The sequence below is a fragment of the Oncorhynchus gorbuscha genome, linkage group LG09 (genome assembly GCF_021184085.1).
Source record: "Oncorhynchus gorbuscha isolate QuinsamMale2020 ecotype Even-year linkage group LG09, OgorEven_v1.0, whole genome shotgun sequence".
Classification (NCBI taxonomy): domain Eukaryota; kingdom Metazoa; phylum Chordata; class Actinopteri; order Salmoniformes; family Salmonidae; genus Oncorhynchus; species Oncorhynchus gorbuscha.
The window spans coordinates 87,643,191-87,653,437 of record NC_060181.1 but is presented as its reverse complement, the minus strand read 5'-3'; the positions used below and the strand labels follow the sequence as shown (position 1 = coordinate 87,653,437).

General features: G+C 41.6%; 1 protein-coding gene and 1 pseudogene across 2 annotated transcripts in view; both read right to left on the bottom strand.

The window, feature by feature from the left end:
* LOC124043011 (regulator of cell cycle RGCC-like) overlaps positions 1 to 82 on the bottom strand; it is a 14,493-nt gene extending 14,411 nt beyond the window's left edge. Inside the window, exon 1 of one of the 2 annotated variants that reach the window (XM_046361190.1) lies at positions 1 to 82. This exon is cut by the window's left edge and continues 175 nt beyond it. The gene's annotated coding sequence lies outside the window, so the exon portion shown is untranslated. The other variant, XM_046361191.1, reaches the window with a different exon arrangement.
* Positions 83 to 1,546: 1,464 nt separating this feature from the next.
* LOC124044467 lies at positions 1,547 to 7,381 on the bottom strand (annotated as a pseudogene).
* Positions 7,382 to 10,247: the final 2,866 nt, after the last annotated feature.

The following is a 10,247-nucleotide window of genomic DNA, read 5'->3' as shown; positions in this document are numbered from 1 at the left end:
CGTCTCAAGATTGGTTTTAAACTCTTCTCTACCTACGGAAGAGGCGGCGTCTCGGAGGAGGCGGGAGAGAGACAGAGAGTTCACGCACTATGCATCACTTTACTGATATCCGTGACCATTTTCTATTCCTAGAGAGATTATGGTGATGTTACGCTCGCTGGTATCATCCCCCGTAAACTATGTTTGTGAACAATGTGTGTGTCACTGAGCAGTAAGAAATGTAATGCTTGTCTGGTATTCATATAATACTTTCCGTGACTTTTTATTTATATCCCTGACCCTGAGCTTTCCATCTTTTATCACTGGGCAGGTTTTGAACAGAATTGGACAAACTGTTTAAACAAATTTTAAAGCGAAAATTAAGATAACAAACAATGTATTTACCAATTAATTATTGGAAATGTCTACAATATCAATCTTAATATTAAGATTTGGCAATAGTCTTTAAAAAATAAAGTCAATTGTGATGCTTGTCACTACATCTTTTATTTTCAACGGCATATTTCAACTGCCCCAAATGTGCCATTGTGGTCTATGCCAGAATTAAGTGGAACCAGAATTACGTTCATAAATCCAGCATACTAATGAAGTAAGCCTGCTGGTCGTAGCCTCATTTGAGTGTGGAGTGACACCTTCTGGCAGGAAGTAGAGTTGCAGCCCCTGCAGCTCGCTTTTGTATGCCACTCTCATGAAACACAATCCATCAAGAGACTGATTCCTAACCAGGGTGTGATTGGTGTTCCTGGTATTCTGGTGTTAAAGACAGGGTGTGATTGGTGTTCCTGGTATTCTGGTGTGAAACACAGGGTGTGATTGGTGTTCCTGGTATTCTGGTGTTAAAGACAGGGTGTGATTGGTGTTCCTGGTATTCTGGTGTGAAAGACAGGGTGTGATTGGTGTTCCTAGTATTCTGGTGTTAAAGACAGGGTGTGATTGGTGTTCCTGGTATTCTGGTGTGAAAGACAAAGTGTGATTGGTGTTCCTGGTATTCTGGTGTGAAACACAGGGTGTGATTGGTGTGTTTCTGGTGTGAAAGACTATTGGTGTTCCTAGTATTCTGGTGTGAAAGACAGGGTGTGATTGGTGTTCCTGGTATTCTGGTGTGAAAGACAGGGTGTGATTGGTGTTCCTAGTATTCTGGTGTGAAAGACAGGGTGTGATTGGTGTTCCTGTTATTCTGGTGTGAAAGACAGGGTGTGATTGGTGTTCCTGGTATTCTGGTGTGAAAGACAGGGTGTGATTGGTGTTCCTGGTATTCTGGTGTGAAAGACAGGGTGTGATTGGTGTTCCTAGTATTCTGGTGTGAAAGACAGGGTGTGATTGGTGTTCCTGGTATTCTGGTGTGAAAGACAGGGTGTGATTGGTGTTCCTGGTATTTTTATTTTGCTTCCAGGTAAGATTTCCCTCTGCTCATTGCTAATTAACTAAACTCTAATGATCTATTTGCAACATGAATTTTAATAGAACATTTATTTTACATATCACATACAAATCAGTGTCATAGCAATGAGAGTACATGTTTTTGGAACGTTAATGCACTACTGTATCATTTGAGAAAGTCACTGCATGAGTGGCAGCAGTAAATATAGCAGCTCTCACAATGTGAAAACAGGCTAATGTGCTCAGCCACTTGGGCATCAACAGGGTTGGAGAGCTGTGACAATGTCTGGGAGCCAGCCTCTCTTCTCCTCCTTAGGCAAACGGAAATGCAGATTAGAATAATTATGGACACCATTACCAGTAGAGCTGACAGGATAGTCAGATCTGTCTGCTCCAGACTCAGGTACCCAGCTGACATCCAGCTTGTTGTCCAGACTGAGGTGGGAGGCAGTGCAGGTGTAGTTGCGTCTCTCTCTCAGTTCCTCTGTACTGACCTCCAGACTCTTCCTCAGCTGATACGTGTCGTCTCCATTGGGCAGCAGCTGCCCCAGATTCAAAGCCTGTTCTGCTATTGGCTGACCGTCTCTCAGCAGGGTCAGGTTGATGTGGCGGGGATAGAAACCAAACGCCAGACTGCTGGACTTTTAAAGTGTCCATGCAAATGTTCAGGTAAATGGTCTGATAAAGGCCTTTTACATATGTTTGATGCACCTTACTCCATGGAGGCAGGAGGTTTCCAGAATTGTATGAATAATGTGTCATGTTGGAATATATTGCTAAATCTGCATAAATTCCATTGAAACTGTCCCTAGATATGATAAGTGCCGGTTCTCTATTGTCCGACATCTCACACCCAGCCAGCCTCTGTTGAACATGAATACCTTTGGTGGAATTGAATCTCTTCAGCTCTGATTATCTCGCTTTCAGGCTCTGTGTGTAGTTAACCGACCCTCTCTGCCCATTCTTCACCATTTTACCTGTTGTTGTTGTTTTAGCTGATTAGCTGTTGTTGTCTTACCTGTTGTTGTCTGAGCTAGCTCTCCCAATCAACACCTGTGATTACTTTATGCGTGTCAAATCGGAGGGCATGTTGTTCGGACCTCTGGCAGTGTCTATGGGGGTACCACAGGGTTCAATTCTCGGGCCGACTCTTTTCTCTGTATATATAAATGATGTCACTATTGCTGCGGGCGATTCCCTGATCCACCTCTATGCAGACGACACCATTCTGTATACTTCTGGCACTTCCTTGGACACTGTGCTAACTAACATACAGTAGGGCAAAAACATATTTAGTCAGCCACCAATTGTGCAAGTTCTCCCACTTAAAAATATGAGAGAGGCCTGTAATTACACTTCAACTATGACAGACAAAATGAGAAAAAAAAATCTGAAAATCACATTGTAGGATTTTTTATGACTTTATTTGCAAATTATGGTGGAAAATAAGTATTTGGTCAATAACAAAAGTTTATCTCAATACTTTGTTATATACCCTTTGTTGGCAATGACAGAGGTCAAACGTTTTCTGTAAGTCTTCACAAGGTTTTCACACACTGTTGCTGGTATTTTGGCCCATTCCTCCATGCAGATCTCCTCTAGAGCAGTGATGTTTTGGGGCTGTTGCTGGGCAACACGGACTTTCAACTCACTCCAAAGATTGTCTATGGGGTTGAGATCTGGAGACTGGCTAGGCCACTCCAGGACCTTGAAATGCTTCTTACGAAGCCACTCCTTCGTTGCCCGGGCGGTGTGGGATCATTGTCATGTTGAAAGACCCAGCCATGTTTCATCTTCAATGCCCTTGCTGATGGAAGGAGGTTTTCACTCAAAATCTCACGATACATGGCCCCATTCATTCTTTCCTTTACACGGATCAGTCGTCCTGGTCCCTTTGCAGAAAAACAGCCCCAAAGCATGATGTTTCCACCCCCATACTTCACAGTTGGTATGGTGTTCTTTGGATGCAACTCAGCATTCTTTGTCCTCCAAACACGACGAGTTGAGTTTTTACCAAAAAGTTATATTTTGGTTTCATCTGACCATATGACATTCTCCCAATCTTCTTCTGGATCATCCAAATGCTCTCTAGCAAACTTCAGACGGGCCTGGACATGTACTGGCTTAATCAGGGGGACACGTCTGGCACTGCAAGATTTGTGTCATTGGCGGCGTAGTGTGTTACTGATGGTAGGCGTTGTTACTTTGGTCCCAGCTCTCTGCAGGTCATTCACTAGGTCCCCCCGTGTGGTTCTGGGAATTTTGCGTGGAGCCCCAGATCGAGAGAGATTATCAGTGGTCTTGTATGTCTTCCATTTCCTAATAATTGCTCCCACAGTTGATTTCTTCAAACTAAGCTGCTTACCTATTACAGATTCAGTCTTCCCAGCCTGGTGCAGGTCTACAATTTTGTTTCTGGTGTCCTTTGACAGCTCTTTGGTCTTGGCCATAGTGGAGTTTGGAGTGTGACTGTTTGAGGTTGTGGACAGGTGTCTTTTATACTGATAACAAGTTCAAACAGGTGCCATTAATACAGGTAATGAGTGGAGGACAGAGGAGCTTCTTAAAGAAGAAGTTACAGGTCTGTGAGAGCCAGAAATCTTGCTTGTTTGTAGGTAACCAAATACTTATTTTTCACCATAATTTGCAAATAAATTCATTAAAAATCCTACAATGTGATTTTCTGGATTTTTTTTCTCATTTTGTCTGTCATAGTTGAAGTGTACCTATGATGAAAATTACAGGCCTCTCTCATCTTTTTAAGTGGGAGAACTTGCACAATTGGTGGCTGACTAAATACTTTGCCCCACTGTACAAACAAGCTTCGATGCTATACAACACTCCTTCCGTGGCCTCCAACTGCTCTTAAGTTTTAGTAAAACTAAATGCATGCTTTTCAACCGTTCGCTGCATGCACCCGCCTCACGACCCTGGACGGTTCCGACCTAGAATATGTGGACAACTATAAATACCTAGGTGTCTGGTTAGACTGTAAACTCTCCTTTCAGACTCATATTAAGCATCTCCAATCCAAAATCAAATCTAGAATCGTCTTTCTATTTCGCAACAAAGCCTCCTTCACTCACGCCACCAAACTTACCCTAGTAAAACTGACTATCCTACCGATCCTTTACTTTGGCGATGTCATCTACAAAATACCTTCCAATACTCTACTCAGCAAACTGGATGCAGTCTATCACAGTGCCATCCGTTTTGTTACCAAATCACCTTATACCACCCACCACTGCGACCTGTATGCTCTAGTCGGCTGGCCCTCGCTACATATTCGTCGCCAGACCCACTGGCTCCAGGTCATCTATATGTCTATGCTAGGTAAAGCTCCGCCTTATCTCAGTTCACTGATCACTATAGCAACACCCACCCGTAGCACACGTTCCAGCAGGTTTATCTCACTGATCATCCCTAAAGCCAACACCTCATTTGGCCGCCTTTCCTTCCAGTTCTCTGCTGCCAGTGACTGGAACGAATTACAAAAATAGCTGAAGTTGGAGACTTTTATTTCCTTCACTAACTTTAAACATCAACTATCTGAGCAGCTAACCGATTACTGCAGCTGTATATAGTCCATCTGTAAATAGCCCACCCAATCTACCTACCTCATCCCCATATTGATTTTATTTACTTTTCTGCTCGTTTGCACACCAGTATCTCTACTTGCACATCATCATCTGCTCATTTATCACTCCAGTGTTAATCTGCTAAATTGTAATTATTCGCTCCTATGGCCTATTTATTGCCTACCTCCTCATGCCTTTTGCTCACACTGTATATAGACTTTCTTTTTTTCTACTGTGTCATTGACTTGTTTATAGTGTTATTGGCTTGTTTATTGTTTATTCCATGTGTAACTCTGTGTTGTTGTCTGTGTCACACTGCTTTGCTTTATCTTTGCCAGGTTGCAGTTGTAAATGAGAACTTGTTCTCAACTAGCCTACCTGGTTAAATAAATAAATATATATATATATATATTTTTTTTTTTTTTAAATTAAAACTGAAGGACATGGCCCCAAATATAAAAGCTATGTGATAAGCTTCTTCAACCACTGTTTCCTCAGAGGCATTATATCACAGTTTGGATGGAGTAGCAATGCACCCAGTCACTACAAAGATAAAGGTGTCCTTCCTAACTCAGTTGCTGGAGAGGAAGGAAACCGCTCAGGGATTTCACCATGAGGCCAATGGTGACTTTAAAACAGTTACAGAGTTTAGTGGCTGTGATAGGAGAAAACTGAGGATGGATCAGCAGCATTGTAGTTACTTCACAATACTCACCTAATTGACAGTGTGAAAAGAAGGAAGCCTGTACAGAATAAACATTTTCCAAAACATGCATCTTGTTTGCAACAAGGCACTGAAGTAATACTTAAAAAATGTGGCAAATAAATTAACTTTATGTCCTGAATACAAAGTGTTTTGTTTGGGGAAAATCCAACACACACATCACTGAGTACCACTCTTCATATTTTCAAGCATGGTGGTGGCTGCATCATGCTATGGGTATGCTTGTCATCGACAAGGACTAGGGAGATTTTTTCAAACTAAAATTAAACAGAATAGAGCTAGTTATTTTAATTTTATTTAACCTTTATTTAACCAGGAAGGGATCATTGAGATTAAAATCTATTTTTCAAGAGCGCCCAGACAGACAACATGAAAAACTACAAGTAATCTAGTAAAAACCATTGACCTCACAAGAATATAAAACAGCAAATTAAAAACATTGACCGGTCAGGGAATCAGCCTCAAAATCCTTCATCATTGATTTAAAAACACCAATCAGGACAAGTTCTTCCAGTTTAAAAGTATTTTGTAAGGTGTTCCAAGACGATGGCGCAGAGTACATAAAAGCCCTTTTACCAAATTCAGTTCAGACATTTGGAACAGTTAGCAGGATAAAGTGCAGTGAACGAAGAGAGTACCCACCACATTTCTGAACAATAAAAATTTAGAAAAATAAAAAGGTAGTAAACCCAGAATGGCTTTGTAAATAAAATTATACCAGTGACTGAGCCTACGAGTGACTAGAGAAGGCCAGACAACCCTGGTATACAAAGTGCAGTGGTGCGTAAGGGTTTTGCAGTTTAAAATAAATCTCAAAGTGCCATGGTAAAGAGCTAAGCACAGGCAAAATCCTAGAGGAAATCCTGCTATAGTTTGCTTTCCAACAGACACTGGGAGAAAAATTCACCTTTCAGCAGGACAATACCTAAAACACAAGGCCAAATATACACTGTGGCCGAGTTACAATTTTGACTTAAATCAACTTGAAAATCTATTTGCAAGACGTAAAAATAGCTTTATACAATGATAAAAAATTATCTTGAAAAAGCTTGAAGAATCTTTAAAAGAATAATGTGCAAAGATTGTACAATCCAGGTGTCCTTGAGTTCTTTAGTACCGGGTCGAATCCTCCTTTGCCTCCATAATAGCATGAATTATTCGGGGCATTCTACAAGGTGCCTGAAACGTTCCACGGCATCACGCAGTTGCTGCAGATTGGACGGTGGTACATTCTGTGACCAGCCCGTTCCATGTCATCCCATAGATGCTCTTTTGCGTTGAAGTCTAGAGACTGACCAGGCCACTCAAGTAAACTGAACTCACTGTCATGTTCCAGGCAATGTTTTTCCATTCCTCATTTGTCCAGTGTTGGTGATCTTGTGCCCACTGGAGCCGCTTATTCTTCTTTTTAGCTGATAGGAGTGGAACCCGGTGTGGTCGTCTGCTGCATCCGTGACAAGGATCGTCAAGATGTGCGTTTGGAGACGCCGTTCTGCACAACACTGTTGTACTGCACCGTTATTTGTCTGTTTGTGGCCCTCCTGTTAGCTTGCATGGTTCTTGCCATTCTCCTTCGACCTCGCTCATCAACAAGCTGTGTTGGCCCACAGGACTGCCGCCGACAGGATGTTTTTGACTTGTCGCACCATTCTAAAACCCTAGGCACCGCCTGGCGTCAAATACCCAGGGGGGTGGCCATTTCTGCGATAATGGATCTGGTGGTGTGACGATAAAACCATGCTGAAAGTTGCTTAGGTCACTCGTTTTTCCCATTCTAACGTTCAATCAAACAGTAACTGAGTGCTGGATAATATAGGAACCGAGGGCTGACTAATATAGGAACTACGGGGCTGAGTCCTATACGAACTAAGAGCTGAAAATTAAAGGAATTAAGGCTGAATCCAAAAGTAACTAAAGGATGAATCCAAGGTAACTAAAGGCTGAATCTAAAGTAACTAAAGGCTGAATCCAATAGGAACTAAGGTCTGAATGCTATAGGAATCCTATAGGAACTAAGAGCTGAATAATATAGGAACTAAGGGCTGAATCCAATAGGAACTAAGTATTGAATCCTAATCTGAGAAACATAATTCATTCTTTAGCTCATATTTTCTATTGACATTGTGCTGCCATCCTGTTAGAAGATAACAGATTATTTTATTACAATGGTTAAATTGGATTTTCATTGTGTTCAATGGTGTTATTTGCCCCCTAGTGGCGCTTTCTGGTACTTAGAAAGACAACGCAAACGGGAAGTTCAGAATTTGTTTTGCACGCAAAGAAGCAGCTACAAGCAACGCTACGGTGCAGGTCTTTCAATGTAGTTATTTCTTGTCACGCTTCAGCCTTGGAAAAATATTTGTTTGTAAGTTTGATTCAAGCATTTAGCTAATGATGATAATCTTGTTATTGATAGAGTTTCTTACATATCAATGTTGGTTGCATTTACTCACAAATTGCAATGCCTTTTGTGTATGTCGCTAGCTGTATTACTTTGCTCATGCGTCATGCAAACGAATTGTAAAATATACAATACTGTAGTTTTGTTACTGTTTTTAGTGTAATATGCTTTGTTATTCTACATAGATGGTTATACATTATTAGAGTAATGAAAGGAGAAATTACCATATGGTTAACAATTAGCTATATGGTTTGGCATCATGCCAGATGCATGGTACCTTAGCACGTGCTTTGTATTTATGCAACTTCAAATGTTTAATGTACAGCTACAGTATGTCGGTGTGAATTGAACACTAAAGTATATTCTTTTCTGTATTTTGCAGTTTCACAACATAAACGTTTTCAATATATTCATTCAAGAAAAGTCACGCCTTGGGAGTTTTATTGAAGACTTAGTTGTTAGCTATCTGTCTAGTTTTGCATGGGAACGCAATTCAAGGGCCGAATAGAGATCAATGCATGATGTATGTGCTGGTTTGGTTTAAAGTGTATGTGCCTGATGCTTGGATGTGTGTGAAACTCATGAAGATCACATATTTGATCAGTGCTTGTGTGTGTCCCTTTCCACTGTATCGACGATCCTTCTAGGAAAGCGTCCATCACTTAAAGTCACAGCTGCAGGTGTGTGTATGTGCGTGACTGAGGTGTGGGGACAAACTCTAATAGAGGATTGGGGAGCAGACAGAGAGGGCAGGGGGACTGACTTTGAGACAGACAACTAGAAACATGTAAAGACGTTGTTTTAGTTTAACCTGTGTGGTCCATTATACATGTATGTGTAGTCCTAGTCCCAGGCACTGCAGCGATATAGTAGCATTTATTCCTGTCTAAGGGCTTCTCTGCTTTAGAAGCAGGAGACGTTGAGCCCCTTTCCAAGGAATTAAGTCTCATGTCTGAGGTTGAAACTCCAGGTATGAGTGGTCCGTCTGTTCTAGATGGCAGGAAACTTAGATCTGACAAGAAGAGTCCCCTCTGTACTTTATCACAGGACACAGACAGCACGCACACACACACACGCACACACGCATGCACGCACACACGCACACATTGTATGCTCAAACAGAATATGGCACACAGACTTGCATGTACACACTCACACACACTCTCTTTCACACACGCAAACACACACAAAACAAGTACCAACCAGGGCATTGCTCATGTTGTTCCCTTGTTAATTGAAACCACATGTTTACTGCTAGACACTCCCAGTGAAGTAATTCCCATCACACGTGTTAAAATACACTGGAGATGGCCCTCTTGTTTTGATATTTAATCAGAACTGTTCCTGACCTCAGACTCAAGAGAACATTTGATTCTGTACTGTGCACCATGGGTGTCCCACAGATGATTCTCCCAAAAAATTCCAGATAAGCCTGGTCCTGTTCATTGATGCCCAGGGACTGACAGTTCAATAACCCATGCACAACAATGGTCAGGAAGACTCTGATCAGTTAGACAAACAGGAAGACTGATCAGCAAGACAAACAGGAAGACCCTGATCAGTTAGACAAACAGGAAGACTGATCAGTTAGACAAGCAGGAAGACTGATAAGCTAGACAAACAGGAAGACTCTGATCAGTTAGACAAACAGGAAGACTGATCAGCTAGACAAACAGGAAGACTGATCCGCTAGACAAACAGGAAGACTGATCAGTTAGACAAACAGGAAGATTGATCAGTTAGACAAACAGGAAGACTGATCAGTTAGACAGACAGGAAGACTCTGATCAGCTAGACAAACAGGAAGACTGATCAGTTAGACGAACAGGAAGACTGATCAGTTAGACAAACAGGAAGACTCTGATCAGCTAGACAAACATGAATACTGATCAGCTAGACAAACAGGAAGACTGATCAGTTAGACAAACAGGAAGACTGATCAGTTAGACAGACAGGAAGACTCTGATCAGCTAGACAAACAGGAAGACTGATCAGTTAGACAAACAGGAAGACTGATCAGTTAGACAAACAGGAAGACTCTGATCAACTAGACAAACAGGAAGACTGATCAGTTAGACAAACAGGAAGACTGATCAGTTAGACAAACAGGAAGACTGATCAGTTAGACAAACAGGAAGACTCTGACCAGCTAGACAAACAGGAA